This window comes from Trichosurus vulpecula, chromosome 2 (assembly GCF_011100635.1).
Source record: "Trichosurus vulpecula isolate mTriVul1 chromosome 2, mTriVul1.pri, whole genome shotgun sequence".
In the NCBI taxonomy this organism is placed as follows: domain Eukaryota; kingdom Metazoa; phylum Chordata; class Mammalia; order Diprotodontia; family Phalangeridae; genus Trichosurus; species Trichosurus vulpecula.
This window is the reverse complement of record NC_050574.1, coordinates 452526806-452542940: the sequence shown is the minus strand read 5'-3', so window position 1 is coordinate 452542940 and position 16135 is coordinate 452526806.

Genomic DNA, 16135 nt, shown 5'->3' with positions numbered 1-16135 from the left:
CACCATTGATTTTGTTCATGCAAAAGCATTCAATTCCACATCATAAAAATTGTCTATTTTATATTTTATAATAACAACTATCCCTTCAAAACAATCATCCAGAGCCACAATTGTGAAAGGGACATCCTTCCATTATCCATTTTGGTTTTGGCTTTGGTTTTTTCAAGAATCAATGGGAGCTTGTTATAGTGTATCGTGTAAGATGTAGGTCTAAATTTAATTTCTTCCAGACTCCTTTCAAGGTTTCCTTATATTTTTTTTTATCAAATTGGGAATTCTTGCTCTAGTAGCTTGTTTTCTTAGGTATACTGAACTCTAGGCTCCTGGGTATGACTGCTTCTGGCCATTACTTATTTAACGGATTGCACTGATCAACTTTTCTAATTTTTAACTAGTAACAAGTGGTTTAATGATTACAAAATAGAGCCTAATCTATTCATGCTAGACTCCCTCTATACCTAGTTTTTCATTATTTCCTTTGAGATTCTTGTCTTTTTATCCACCCAAATAAATTTTGCTATTATTTTATCTAGTTATATGAAGCAACCCATTTGTAGTTTAATTTACATACCACTATACATCTAATTAAATTTAGGTAGTATTGTAATTCTCATCATATTGGCATAGCCTAGCCAAGAATTCAAGTTAAAAAGTATAATATTTATAATAATGATTTAGCTCACTGAATCAACTTCCTTTCTACAGATGGTGAGATTAAAACATACATTCTAGTTTCACTCATAATTCCTTTTTAAAAATATTATTTATGACTTTTATATTTTTAGTATCACAGTCATTTCCTCATATATCCTCTCCCATTAACCCTTCCTTTTACCAGAGAATAGTTAAACAAAGCAAACATGCCCAACAACATATACCACATTCTATACCCATAGCCTATTAAGAGGAGCGATGTATTTTTCGTCCTCTCCACCAGGATCAAGATCGTTTATTGCCATTAATATGAGATGAATGTCTCTTGGTGCTTTTATTTAAATCTTCATAGTCACATGTGTTGTTTTCTCTGTTCTGTTTTCTTCATTCTTTATTACTTTTCATATGGTCATAAATTTATAGTTGAAAGGGACCTCAGAGGCTATTGAATCCAACCTCCTCCTTTTACAGAGGAGGAAAACAGGAACAGGAAATGTCAAATAACAGATCTGGGTGACATAGCTACTAAATGTTTGAGGCAGGATTTGAACTTGGCTCTTTCCACCTCTAAGTCTAGCACTTTACCCAATGCATTATCTGTTATTGTTGCTGTTCAGTCATGTCTGATTCTTTCTGAGCCCATTTGGGGTTTTCTTGGCAAAGATACTGGTGTGCTCTGCCATTTCCTTCTCCAGATCATTTTACAGATGAGGAAACTGAGACAAACATGGTTAAGTGACTTGCGCAGCATCACATAGCTGGTAAATGTCTGAGGCCAGATTTGAACTCTGGAAGATGAATCTCCCTAACTCCAGGTCTGGTGCTCTAACTACTGTGCTACCTATTTGCCCTAAATAGAATAATAATAGGAAGATAGTAATAGTGAATAGTAATGGTTCTAATTGTAATGGTAATGATGACCACATTCTTTTGTTTCCAGTAGCAGAAATCTTAGAAAAGTAAAAACGTATTCTCCTTATCAGCTTCTCCTAATAGACACGATATCCCTACACTCACGTTCAGACAAGCATGCAAGCATATATGTATATAGTTATACAGAGACACACTTGGTGCAAAGTTCATAGGATATATGCTAGGCTAGCACACAGTGGATCTGGGGCTCATGAATGAGCATGGCATAAAATCTTATAGTCCCAAGCAAACATCTGCACCCATCTAGCACCAGTTTCCTTGAGTTAGGTTTGCAACAAGGAAACTGCTTTTGTGGGCAGCTAGCAGGACCACTGATCTGAGGGAAAGAACAGTTGTTCAGGTTTTCTCACCTAGAAAGATAAGTAGTAAGATTGATTTCATTGGCTATCAGAACTAGCTTTACTCTGATGTTGTAGGTGGCTGCCTGAATGACATATATGTTCCAAGGGGTGGAGGCAGTCTGGAAAGGAGCCTGCTACCAAAAATATTTTTACCCCTAGATTGGCACAGCACCTAAATTCCCAAAGCTGAATAGAGGGCTAGCCATGGAATAAAGTTCTGGGTGCAAGCCCTATCCCTTTTATGCACTGTATGACCTGCTCCAGTATTGTCCTCCCAAACCTTTATCTTTCTTAGATTCCCCTTCCCTCAGTAAAACTCACCTGTCCTCTTGCCCATAACAGGCAAGAGTCCCTTAGCAGGTCTCTCATGGCTAAATGAAACCTAGCTAACACAACAAACTGAACTTCGCTATGCCATGACCAAAGAAAGTGTATATTTTAATAGTAGCCTTCTGGGGCAACATTTCGTCTCAGAATACAAATAAAAGTATTATTCTGCAACAGTGAGTTTCCTGTGGAGGTTAGATAGCATAAATTTGTAGTAGACCAAGTCAACACAATTCCATGAGTTCCTTCACCAGCACTGTACTGCTTAGGAATGATAATAGCAACAAAGTGATGGTAGGTTGGGAGGTGGTAGGTATGGAATTAGAAAGGCAAGAGCAGCAGGTACACAAGCAAGTGATGAGATCAGAGGTAGAAGAGACTGATAATAAATGAATAACTGGCCATTTTGTTGGGTCAAGACTGTACAGAGAGAGAAGTAAAGTCAGAAGAGGGTTGATATGTAAGAACAGAAAGGGCCTAGAGGTCACAGGGAGGGCAGAGAGGAGAATAACAGGAGAACAATCCAAGGGAAGAATGTCACTGGTCAATATTATATAGGTTGAGGATTTCCAAGTAATGGTGGGTTTGAGACTTTAGAAGAGAAGGGACATGGGAATTGAACAAGTGGCTTTGTAGCACAATATTTTACCTCTGTCCCTCAGTTTCTTCATCTGTAAAATGAATAGCTGGAGTGAATGACCTCCAGAATGCCTTCCAGCCTCTATATCTGTGATCCTATTATAATTCTAGACAGTGTCAAAGAACCAGGCTTGATTTTCTCAACTGCAATTTACAATACCAGAATTATGGGTTAGTAAGCGAGTGCATCTGAAGGAGTGGTAAAACTATGTCTGGCTGGAGATTTGCTGATTAACTCTTACTCCAATACATGTTTGAGGCTCTATAATTTCAACAATGTATGTAATCCCTCCACCAATTCAGATTATAACTCTTCTACAATCTATCAGATTATCATTAACAGCTACCATAACTAAACAATTCATCATCCTGTGACCTACTTGGCAAAGAGCCTTTGTGAACTCAGCTAGGCTAGTCACTGGACAACAGATGAGCAGTGCATCATGGGCTGCATACTCACCACCCTTCTAGACTGATTGAACCTGACAGAGCTTTTGCTTTTCTGTCACAGTCTTCAGGAAATAAAGGCCACCTCTACACCAAGATAATGCATTAGAGTAGCACTGTACCAGAGGGATCAGATAAAGAGTTTTAAAATGGAAATGGGGCAGGGGATGAAAATACTCAGATAAAATTGTAAATGTGGAAATTATGAAGGATGCTAAGTACAACAAGAAAGAATAAAAGTAGAAGAAATATCCATTAAGAATCAGAAGGAAATAGCTCAGGATGAGGTCAGTAGTTCTACCTACTAGCTCAGCTGAATTATAGACCAATTGAACTGATTATGAGTGTAAACAAAGTGAACTTGAGGTTTGAACACAAGTAAATATGACCTCTCGGGAATCAGTGAGACTCTTAGCAATAGAACTCACAACTAGAATATGGCAATGCAAGGTTATGTGCTTTGCTCAGAAGGAAACAGCTATAATAGGAAGTGTTACAGAATAGTACTCTATGTCAAGAAGATGTACAATTGTTTGGAAAGCCACAGATCCGAGTGGCAAATCAATTGTAGAGTTCAACTGGGTGAAAATAGAAAAGAAAATAACAGAATTGCTAGAATCATGGGAGAATAATATGGACTGTCTGACCAGATGCAGGAAATAAGGAAAGTTTATAGGAGGCATTCTGGTAGAGTGAAAAGAGCACTGGATTAGAAGTCAGGAAGCTTGTTTTTCTAGATGTCACTCTACTATCAACTGCTTTGGACCTCAGTTTCTCCATCTGTAAAACAGCCATCTCTAAGGTCTTTTCAAACTCAAAAATTATATTATTTTATCACATGGATCACAAGAATGCCACAGGGACAAGAACTAGTACTTGTTGTGAAGTTCAAATACAAAGGAAACTGTTGGAGATCTTATTCCACTAAGATGGTACAAGACATTTTCAACTTACCTTGCTGACTTTACCTCTCAGAAGGTACAGGAATCAAAAGTGTCAATTGCTCCTTTGGATAGGATTCTAACCAACATGGAGGAATTGGCTGGTGAAGTGAAAACAATGAAAAATTGAGATAAACTTCCCTCGTTTTCCTATGATGAAAGGGCTATGTTATCCCAGGTCAGATATAGACCCAGACTCAGAGAGAGCAGATTTTTAAAAATTTCGAGAAAAGATGAGTTTAGTTCCACAACCAGTAACTCTCAAAAAAGTTGGGGTGGGGGAAGAGGAGTTAGGAAGCCCTCAAAAACACATTCCTACCTTTCTAACATCTCAGTTTCTTTTGATGGCTGCTCTTCAAGATCATGCCATCTAACCTTAGGTAACCCTCAGAGTTCTGTCCCAGGCCCTTCTCTTCTTCCTCTCTACTACTTCATTTGGTGATCTCATCAGTTTCCCTGAATTTAAAATGATTCTCAAATTTAACTATCTTGCCCTAACTTCTCTGCTGACCTCCAATCTTACATCTCCAAGTGTTTTTTAGATACCTTGAACTGGATAGACAGTAGACATCTTAAACTCAATATGTCCAAAACAGAACATGTCATCTTTCCTCCTAAACCCTCCCCTACTCCTACCTTCCCTATTACTGCAGAGGCCAACATTATCTTCTGAGTCCTTCATGCTTACAAGCTGAGAGTTATTCTGTACTCTTTGCTCTCCCTCCCTCTCTCTCTCTCTCTCTCTCTCTCTCTCTCTCTCTCTCTCTCTCTCACCCTACAACCAAGCTGTTGCCAAAGCCTGTTGATTTCACCTTTACACCATCTCTTGAATATATCCCCTTCTCCCTTTTGACATTGCTATCATTCTGGTGCAGGCCCCCATCATTTCATATCTTGATTAACTGCAATAGCCTGATGGTGAATGTGCCTGCCTCTTGTCCAGAGGTGGGAAACCTGCAGTCTTGAGGCCACATGTGGTCCTCTAGGTCCTCAAGTGAGGCCCTTTGACTGAACCCAAACTTCACAGAACAAATCCCCTTAATAAAAGGATTTGTTCTACATAACTTGGACTCAGTCAAAAGGCCACACCCAAGGACCTAGAAGGTCTTGAGGCTGCAGGTTCCCCATGCCTGCGTCTAGTCTCTTCCAACTCTAATTCCCTCTCCATTCAGCTACTAAAATGATTTTCGTAAAATGCAGGTCTGATCATGTCACCCGTTTCCCTCCCCACATACCCACACTCACACATTCAATAAATTCCAGTGGCTTCCTATTGCCTCTAGGATCAAATACAAAATGTTCTGTTTGGCATTCAAAGCCCTTTATAACCTTGCACCCTCCTATGTTTCCAGCCATATGGTATTTTCAGATTATTCCCCTTTACTTCCCATCTGTTAAGTTTTCTTCCACTTCTGTATTTTTGTATTCCAAATATGCTTTTCTCTCCTGAGCCTTTACTTCTTTGAGGAAATCCTCCATCATGTTTGCTATTTTTTTCTAGCCAACTGTTTTTGTCTATTAATACTGTGTTGTAAAAGCTCTGATTCCTGACTTAATTTCTTCTGTTGTTGTTGAGTTTTCTCAGTTGTGTCTGACCTTTGCGACCCCATTTAGGGTTTTCTTGACAAAGAGAGCTTGCCATTTCCTTCTCCAGCTCATTTTATAGATGAGAAAATTGAGGCAAACAGGGTTAAATGACTTACCCAGGGTCACACAACTAGTAATCATTTGAGGCCAGATTTGAACTTAAAGAGATAGTCTTCCTGACTCCAGACCCAGTACTCTATCTTCTGTGCCACTTAGCTGCCCAATTCCTTTTCTAATATCCTAAAAAGAAGAAAAATGTTTCTCTTTGAACCATTCCTGAGTTTTCTGCAGAATCTCTTGGAGTCTAAAGACTTCTCCTTTTTAATCAGGGAAATTTGGTTCATTTTCTTTCACATTATGATACTTGTTCATTGTGCTCTGGCCTCATCTGGCATTTTAACTCCAGTTTCCTGGAGAGTTTATAAGCCTCTTTGTTGAGTTATCTGCTTGTGAACTAGGCTTTTACTTAGGATTCTCTCCCATGAAGTACATATTGGGGAGTAAGGTGTAAGAAGACTTTAGAGTAGGAGGAGGCTATGTTATAGAGGGCTTTGAATGCCAAACAGATCCTAGAGGCAATAGGAAGCCATTAGAGTTTATTGGGTGACATGATCAGACCTGTGTTTTAGGAAACTCACTTTAGTGGCTGAATGGAGAATGTATTGGAGTGGGGAGAGATTAGAGTCAGGGAGACTCACCAGCAGGCTATTACAATAATAAAGCATGAGGTGATGGGGACCTGCACAAGAGCAGTGGCAGTTGTCAGAGGAGAGGAGGGGATACATTCAAAAGGTGAAATCAATAAGTTGTGGCAACAGCTTGGATATGGGGGGTGAGAGATAGTGAGGAATCCAGAATGACTCCTAGGTTGTAATCTGAAGAACTGGGAGGATAGAATTGCCCTCTATAATAATAAGGAAGGTGGGGAAGGTTTAGGGGGAAAGGTAATAAGTTCTGTTTTGGATACTGAGTATAAGATATCTACTGGACATTTAGTTCAAGATGTCTGAAAGGCGAGATGTGAAAGGACATGTGCGACTAGAAGTCAGCAGAGAGACTGAGGCAAGAAAGGTGGATCTGAGAATCATCAGCATAGGGATGGTAATTAAATCCATGACACCTGATAAGAATATAGAAGGAGACGAGAGGAGGGCCCAGCACAGGACCCAGAGTGATACCTATGGTTAGAGGGCAGGCCCTGGAAAAGGATCCAGCAAAGAAGACTGAGGACCCGTCAGAAAAGTAGGAGGAAAACCAGGAGAGGGTGGTATCCTGAAAACCTAGAGAGAAGAGAGTTTCAGGGAAGAGAGAGTGATTAATAGCATGAAAGGCTGCAGATAGGTCAAGGAGAATGAGAATCGACTAAAGGCCATCCAATTAGGCGACACAAGGCTTAAGGCTCCCTTTCTAGATTTATTGCGTATTATTACCCTTCAGTGACTATATCCTAACCAAACCTGTCCACTCAGATTGATAGGACCATGGGTTTAAAGCTAAATGGGAATTTAGAGATCATTTAATCCATCCCCTTCATTTCACAGAGGAGCCAATGTAACAACAATGCTGCTTGCCACTACTGTGGTTGTATAAGCCCAACAACACCAGCACACAGGAGGGCTGCTAGCACAGGTTCTTTGATCTGCTTTTCTAAGAAAAGCAACTTTAAGGGGTTAACAAGCTCACTTTAAACACACACACACACACACACACACACACACACATACATATAATTCACTTAGTTCAGGGGGAAAAGTCAGAACCTTGAACTTCAGAGCAAATATAAACAGAAATTACAGAGACAATATAAACAGATCAACATACAGGCTTTTGTCTGACTATAGCATATATGCATACTTACCAAAAAGAGAAGCACCAACATCTGGGTTTGCAAAGCTGGGGGCGGGGGGGGGGGGGGGGGGGGGGGCAGAGTTCCTTGACTGCTACCCAGAATCTCCACACCAACGCTCTTCCAATGAGTGTGCGCCCAAAAGCAAAATGCCAATCTCAGAGCTCATATCCCTGCTCAGGGCCCTGAAGGCTCAGCACCTACTACCAAAAAGGGGTGTGGGAAAGATCTTTAATCATTAGCACCACATCATATACATTGTTTCCAATCAATGACTCTTGATTCAAAGACAAGACTCAAGGAAGTCTCAGTTCTAAGAAGCACTCAAAGACAACAAAAGGTCCCACTTTACTTGCCATTACATTTGAAAGGCAAGACTCATCAAAGATACTTGATTACCTCAGTGCTGAGAAGCACTCCAAAACAAAAGACAAAAGGTCTCACTTTACCTGCCCCATTCAAACAAAGGCAAGACTCATTAAAGGCACTTGACTGCCTTAGCATTCCAAAAGAGAAAACAGTAAGAAAGTCCCATCCTGATGACCATTACAGCCAGTTATAATGGAGAGAGGTGAGGTGATTTGACCTCCTTCCTGAACTCAGCATTCTTCCTCCAGCCTCCGTGCTTTTGTAAATGCTTTCCCATACCTAGAATGCCCTCTGTCCTCCTCTGCCTCGTAGAATCCCTTGCAACCTTCAAGGTTCAGATCATACATTTCAACAAGAAGCCTGCCCTGACCCCCCTTGTTCTCAGTCTCTCTTCCTCCTCAAATTATCTTGTCCATGTTTATCTATTTACATGTTATATGTCCCACATTAAAATACAATCTCCATAAAGCCAAGGACTATTTTCCATTTTGTTTTGGATGCCTAGGACTTTGTACATAGTTGGCATTTCATAAATGTTTGTCAGGATAGATAGATCTCCTTGAGGGATTCTGGTTCCTCCCTTTGTGTTTCCATTTTCTAGCATTCTCTGCAGCACCTTTTGATTGAAGAAGTAGTCCAGAGGATGCCTGGTGTTACATGTAGTTCTGAGGGCAGTGGCTGCAGAAGTAGCCTTTGACTTGAATGACTAGGCCTACAGAGGCAAGCAGAGCAGCCCTGGGGGTAAGCAGACACTGGGGAAATCATAACACGCTCAGGGATTCAGTTGCTGGCTGTGCATCTGCTATTCTCAAACAAGGCCTTCCCCTCCTCCATCCAACCCAGAGGCTTTGACTTTTTGACAAACTGATAGATCAGGGAATGCTGTGCCCATAGTATATCATTTCAACAAGGCACTTGACAAAGTTTCTCTCTATATCCATGTGTACAAGATGGAAAAATATGGCCGGGATGATAGATTCCCCTCCCTACAACTTCAGAACTAGAATTATAGTGAAACCAGTAGTAGCTGTCAAAATATGCAAGAGATTTACCCAAATTAAAATCTTGAATAGATTCAGGTTTTCTCAGCCCTCAAATCAGAGGTCCTGCTCAGCTCCAATATGAGGGAATAGTACAAAGAAAGCACAAGGTGGATGATGGCAAGATAGAATTATAGGTCCCCTGCACAAAAGGAGCACATCAATTCATGAAGGGCTCTTCATTTTTGCTCTTAATTACCTACTACCCAGCACTACTCCTTAACTCTTTAACGTGTGTTATGTCTTACCCCCTTCACTAGATTTCAAGCTCCTAGAATATAGGAATGCATCTCTTATATATACAATTCCAATACCTTTGTACTGATAGCTGACGTGGATATAGAGCTGCCAAAGTGATTTTTCTTAAGAACAGATCTTACTGTGTCATCCTCCTACTCAATAAACTCTGTGGCTCCTCACATTTCCTCTAGAATAAAGTATGAATTCCTCTATTTAAATTTGAAAGCACTTTACAACCTGGCTCGAACCTATCTTTCAAGAATCATTATAAATTAATCCTCCTCCCACACTCTACAATCCACCCAAAGTGGCCCAGTCTCTATTATTCATCCCTGTGCATTTGCACTGGCTGAACCCCATTCCTGAAATATCCCCCCTCCTCATGTCAGCTTTATATGATCACTCCTTTCCTTCAAGGCTTAGCTCAAATCCTACTATCTCCACAAAATCCTTCCTGAACCTCCCAACTGCTAATACCATCCTTCTCTTAGATTTAAATATCTTCTATTTATTTTGCATAATTTCATTCTGTATATATTCATATATGTCCATGATTTCTCCACTGAAAGACTATAAGTAACCTTAAAGTAGGGATTATTTACCTTTTTGCACTTGTATGCCCAAAGTCTAGCATAGCACTTTAACACATTAGTAGGTGAAGAAAAGCATGTTGATTGACTGTGCTTTAAGGTTTGCAAAGCACATTGTATACGTTAGATTCTTACAACCCCTCAATCTTCTCACAGCAAATTTTTAAGTGAATTAATGAATTGCAACAAGAGCAGGAGAATGTCACAAGAACAATCCAGGAATTCAATGATTTGCCTCAACTTCTCAAGTGGTGTATCAGACTTCTAGTTTTAAGTGCATGATTAATGTAAACTAATATAGGGTATGTGGTACCCACTTAGTAGTTATATGTATTCACCTAGGTGGGTTTAAATGCAGATTAAGGGAGTCAAGAATAGATGAATCTAGCTGCTCCTCTATCCACCCCTCTCCAAGGGAGTCTTCCTACCCACAACAGAGCAGATTAGTGCCTTAAGACTGGTTGCTCTGCCTCCTCTGAGAGAGAATATAACATCTATCTACATAATATAGATTCTATATAATAAAACATGAAATATAGAATAACATCTATACACTCCTTCAATATTGTTCATTGAAAGCAAATAATTTTAGGTTTACACCTCTCTCCTAATTTCTCTCCCTTTAATGTGGAAAGAGTGCTTAAAGGTATATCAGAAGGTATGACTCCCTTCTCATCAAATGTCACTTATACAAAAACCATTACAGATAGTGAATAGCCAGTAAACCTATTTCTCCAAACAGATAGTAAATAGAAATCAGAGAAGGTATACAGATTGGAGTATACCACCAGACTGTAAAGATAACGAACTCTCCTACTGGAAAAAATCCCAGTTCAACCAAGAGAAAGAGTCCCTTGTCTCACCCAAGGGAAAATTCCTCAAAATCTCTTGGGGACATGACCAAGGTACCAGGTTAACTATGTTTTGATGTTTCCTGGAGACTTTCTCTCCCCTGGGGACCTCTCCCGGAAGACAATCTGGAGCCATGTGTGTCCATTCTTGAAGCCAGAAGAACTAAGATCTCTCCTTTCCCAAGCTCTTACCAGCTCTAATCCTTATGTAAGCACAACGGGTCCAGTGATCATTTTCCACCAATGAGGAGAGTCTTATACAAATGGGCTTGAGCCTGGCTTATACTAATAAGCCAGAAGTAAAGAAAAGCAATCTAAATTTACTACATAATTTCCAGTCCTCTAGTAAATATAATGCTATAGCCTGATCAGAAAAATATAAATTACTATAATTTTTTTCATAATGTTTCAAATATTCCTGTTTACAAAAAAGAAAAAAGAATGACTGACAACCACAGGCCAATGAGCTTGACTTTCTGATTCTGATTTCAACCAAAATTCTAGAATGTTTTATTAAATTCCTTTTTTTGGAACATTTGGAAAATGAAGCAAAAACCTATGAGCCAATGAGCCATCAAGAAAGGAAGGAAACAAGCATCTATTAAGTGCCAAGCATGGTGCTAAATGCTTTACCAATAGTATTTGATCCTCACAACACCCCTATGAAATAGGTGCTATTATTAGTGTAACCAGAATGGCCTTTGTTTTCTTTGAGTGACTCAATTTATCTCAGTCAGCTTTACTAGGTGCTAAGCCCCAGGCCCAAACTCCATTAGGTGTTAACGTAATCCATGTGGATGTGAACCTCCCAGGGTCCTAAGGGGAGGGGCCAACTCAAGAACCAATCACCAGAGCCTGAGCTCTGGTGATTCAGATGATGTTTGATGATGTCTGAAGCCATATAAGAAGGGAGGACAGAGCCATTTGTGCGGGGCTCTGGAGATGGTGTTGATGAGGAGACTCCGGGCAGCTGTAGCTAAGGAGCCCTCCAGCTTGTAAACCCGGATGCTGAAACTTTGTTGAACTCTGGTAACTATGTGTTGGGATTTGAATCAGAGAAAGTCTGTTGATGTTTGAAATTTGTTTGCATTTTGTTTTGAAGTTCAGGGTGCTGGCTTTTTCCCCTGAACTAACTGAATGATATTTGAATGCTGGATTAAAGTAAGTTTGTCAACCCCTTCACCTTGCTTTCCTTAATTAAGCAGATCAGAAGAACCTGTGCTGTTGGCAGCTTTCTGGGTGCTGGCTGTGGGTGAATCTTATACCCCCATAGAAGCTGCTAGCCGGATTCTTAAAACATATCCCCATTTTACAGTTAAGGAAATTGAGGCAGACGCAGGATAAATAACTTGCCCAGGGTCATACAAGCCGTAATTGTCTAAGGTAGGATTTTAAATCAGGTCTTCCTGACTCTAAGCCCAGCTCTCTATCCACTGAGCCACATCTTGCCTCAAGAACAGGTCATGCCAAACAAATTATACATATATACATATATACATATACACATATACACACACACACACACACACACACACACACACACATATATATAGACTTGATTACTAGACTGAAGAGAAAAATGCCATAGATATAATATACCTGGATTACAATTAGACATTCAACAAAATCTTCCATTCTATCCTTTTGAAGGATATTCTCCTGTGGGCTAGACAACAATGAACAGATGCAAACAGTAGTCATTAACAAACTATGGTCAACTTTCAGGGAGGTGTCTCATGAAGGGCTCCCAAGAACATGCTCTCAGCCTTTTGGCATTCAACAATTTTGTCAATGACTTGGATGTAATCATAGATGGCATGCTTAGCAGATTTGCTCCGGGCACAGAGCTAGTAGGGGTAGCTATGATATTAGATGAGTAACTTTTTCAGGTACTGATACAAAAGATCCCAAAGATTGTTCCTCTCTTCTCAGAGCATTGCTGCAGGACTGGACGCAAAATCCAGCCTCAAGTATAGTCTTAGATCTTTATCTCCATTTTCCTTCACCTAAAGTGAAAGAAAAAATTCTGAAGCAAAGAACTGAGGCCCATATTCAAAGGCCAAGCATTGGTCTCAGATGGTGAAGACCTGAGGCTTCTTTCTTTATATTACTATCTCACTTCATTCACCAAAATGCTTCCAGGCAAGAAGGAGTCATACTGACCAAGAAAAGGATATCATGACTCACTAATACCTTTTAAGTGCACCCTGCCCCCCAGGTCTGTCAACACTGCCAATCCAAAAGCTTTCTTACACGGCTAGCAGACTATGACTGATGGTCTGCATATGCTCCAAAGACCAGGTGGGGACTATATATGCAAAATACACTGCACATGCTCATAGAGACTGGGGTCATTGACCAATGCCCCATTATATACGGAAAACATAACAGTTGTTGCTAACCAAAAGTGTATTGGCTTACTATGAAGGCAGCAGATTTATGCTCCCTAGAGATCCTCAAACAGAGGCTGAATGATAAGCCCACTTTTCCATGATATTGCAGAGTGTGCTACTGCATATGACCTCTGAGATTCCTTCCAAGTATGGTCACCATTTCCCAGTTCCTGAATCCTTAAGATCTGCTCCCTTTAAGTTGCAAAAAGGATGCATACATGGCAGACACATCCTAAATCGCTGATAAAATGAAACCATGCTGAATCCATTTCATTTCTTCTTTTCCCATGTCAGCCCAAATTTTGAATCCTGATTAGGAGCTCCCAGGTTGGTTCTCGACTTTGTTTGTCTACGTGTCTTCTTACTCTGTCATATCTCACCAACCAGTCAATACTTTGGTGTCCGCTTCTTCTTCTTTCAGGTTTTGATCCCTGCTTCATCCTCCCTTCATTTGCCACATGCTTCATGAATCTAGCAATAGGTATGCAGGCCCCATATCTGCCTTAGCTATCAATGAATGTAGTACGATGGTTTACTGGTGCTTCCTTATTAAATTAGCTGCAGTTGCATCTAAAGGATTGTTTTCAGAGTTCCTTCTCCCAGATACACTGCCTTCCCATCCTACTGAGTTCAATTTGCCCTGATTTTCAGAATTATTTTCTCTTCGAAAAAGTTTCATTGAGGCAGGCAGCATGGCAAAGTCAAAATAAATACCTGAGTTTTCAGTTCCAGCTCTTTCACTTACTACCTGTTTGATGCTGGACAAGTCACTTCCATAGGGACATTTTCTTCATCTGTGAAATCAAGAGTCTGGATTGCATTTCCTCTAGGGCCCATTTCCACTCTAAATGTATGAAATCACTCAGCGATTGAAGAATTCTTTGAGATTATTTAATCTGGCTTCCCCTCCCCCGCCATTTTCAAGTTGATGAAATAGAGACCGGGGAAATTATATGACTAGCCCAAGGTCACTTGCGTAACAAATGAAGGCCAGAATTTGAACCCAGGTCCTCTGACTCCAAACTCAGTACTGTTTCCATTGTATCCCATGATCCTCCTTAGCTTTATCTTTCTGATAGAACCCTCTAAGTTAATTATTCACTACTCATTTCTCTTCTGCATCTAGGAAAATCTATGTGGACTCATTTTTAATGATGTGATACAAGAAGCATCTGCTAAATGAGAGATTTTTAAGATGGTGGCTAGAAAGCAGGGACTTGCTTAAGCTCTCCCTGAAATCCCTCCAAACACTTGTAAAAAATGGCTCTGAGCAAATTCTAGAGCCGCAGAACCCACAAAATAGCAGAGGGAAGCAGGTCACCAGCCCACGACAGCCTGGATGGTTGCTGGGATGGGTTTATCACATGGTGCTGAGAGCAGAGCACAGCCCAGTGTGGGTGCCAGGACCAGCCAGACCAGGAGTTGGGTGGAGCAGGCCTGAGGGCCATGAATCACTGAGCTGTAGTAGTTACCAGAATTTTTAACCCACAAATGCCAAAGACCACTGAGCAAGTTAGTGGGAAAACTGCCAGATCAGGTTAGAGAGTGGTCCGGCTCCAGCCCTGGGGGTGGCAGAGGTCGCACAGTGGTAGCAGCAGCAGCAGCAGGAAACACCTGTGGCTGCTTCCAGAGCTCCTGCATCAGCTGCTTCCAGAGTCCCTGGCTCACATGGTAGGAGGAATCAAGCAGCGGATCAGAGCAGAAATGCGAGGGCTTTGCTGGCGAAGAGGCAGGTTCTCTTGCTGTGCCCTGTTTGGATCTGGGTTGCGATTCTGGTTGGTGGTTCTTGGGGGAGAATAACTGCTGCTGTGGCAGAGCTTGCAGTGATGGTGGAGTAGAAGTAGCTCTGAAAATAGCAGCACAGCCCCTAAAGCTTGGGACAAAACATTCTCTACTCTACGAGCAGTCATACCCTGACAAAAAGCTCAAAGGTCCAGTAGTTGGCTGGGCACATGGCCAGGCAGCAGAAAAAGGACACAAACTCAGACTCAGACTCTAGAATCTTTTTTTGGTGACAAAGAAGATCAAAACACACAGCCAGAAGAAGTCAACAAAGTCAAAGAGCCTCCAAGAAAAATATGAATTGGTCTCAGGCCATGGAAGAGCTCAAAAAGGATTTGGAAAAGCAAATAAGAGAAGTAGGGGGAAAATTGGGAAGAGAAATGAGAGAGATGCAAGAAAACCATGAAAAAACAAGTCAATGACTTGCTAAATGAGACCCAAAAAAAACACTGAAGAAAAATAACACCTTAAAAAATAGACTAACCCACGTGTCAAAAGAGCTCCAAAAAAACCAACGAGGAGAAGAATGCCTTGAAAGGCAGAATTAGCCAAATGGAAAAGGAAGTCCAAAAGACCACTGAAGAAAATACCACCTTAAAAATTAGATTGGTGCAAGTGGAAGCTAGGGAATTTACAACAAATTAGGATATTATAAAACAGAACCAAAGGAATGAAAAAATGGAAGATAATGTGAAATATCTTATTGGAAAAACCACTAACCTGGAGAATAGATAAAGGAGAGATAATTTTAAAATTATTGGACTACCTGAAAGCCATGATAAAAAATGAGCCTAGACATCATCTTTCAAGAAATTACCAAAGAGAACTGCCTTGATATTCTAGAACCAGAGGGTAAAATAGAAATTGAAAGAATCCACCTACCACCTCTTGAAAAAGATCCCAAAAAGAAAACTCCTAGGAATATTATCGCCAAATTCCAGAGTTCTCAGGTCAAGGAGAAAATACCACAAGCAGCCAGAACGAAACAATTTTAGTATTGTGGAAACATAATCAGGATAATACAAGATCTAGCAGCTTCTACATTAAGGGATTAAAGGGCCTGGAATATGATATTCAGGAGGTCAAAGGAGCTAGGATTAAAACCAAGAATCACCTACCCAGCAAAACTGAGTATAATGCTCCAAGGCAAAATAC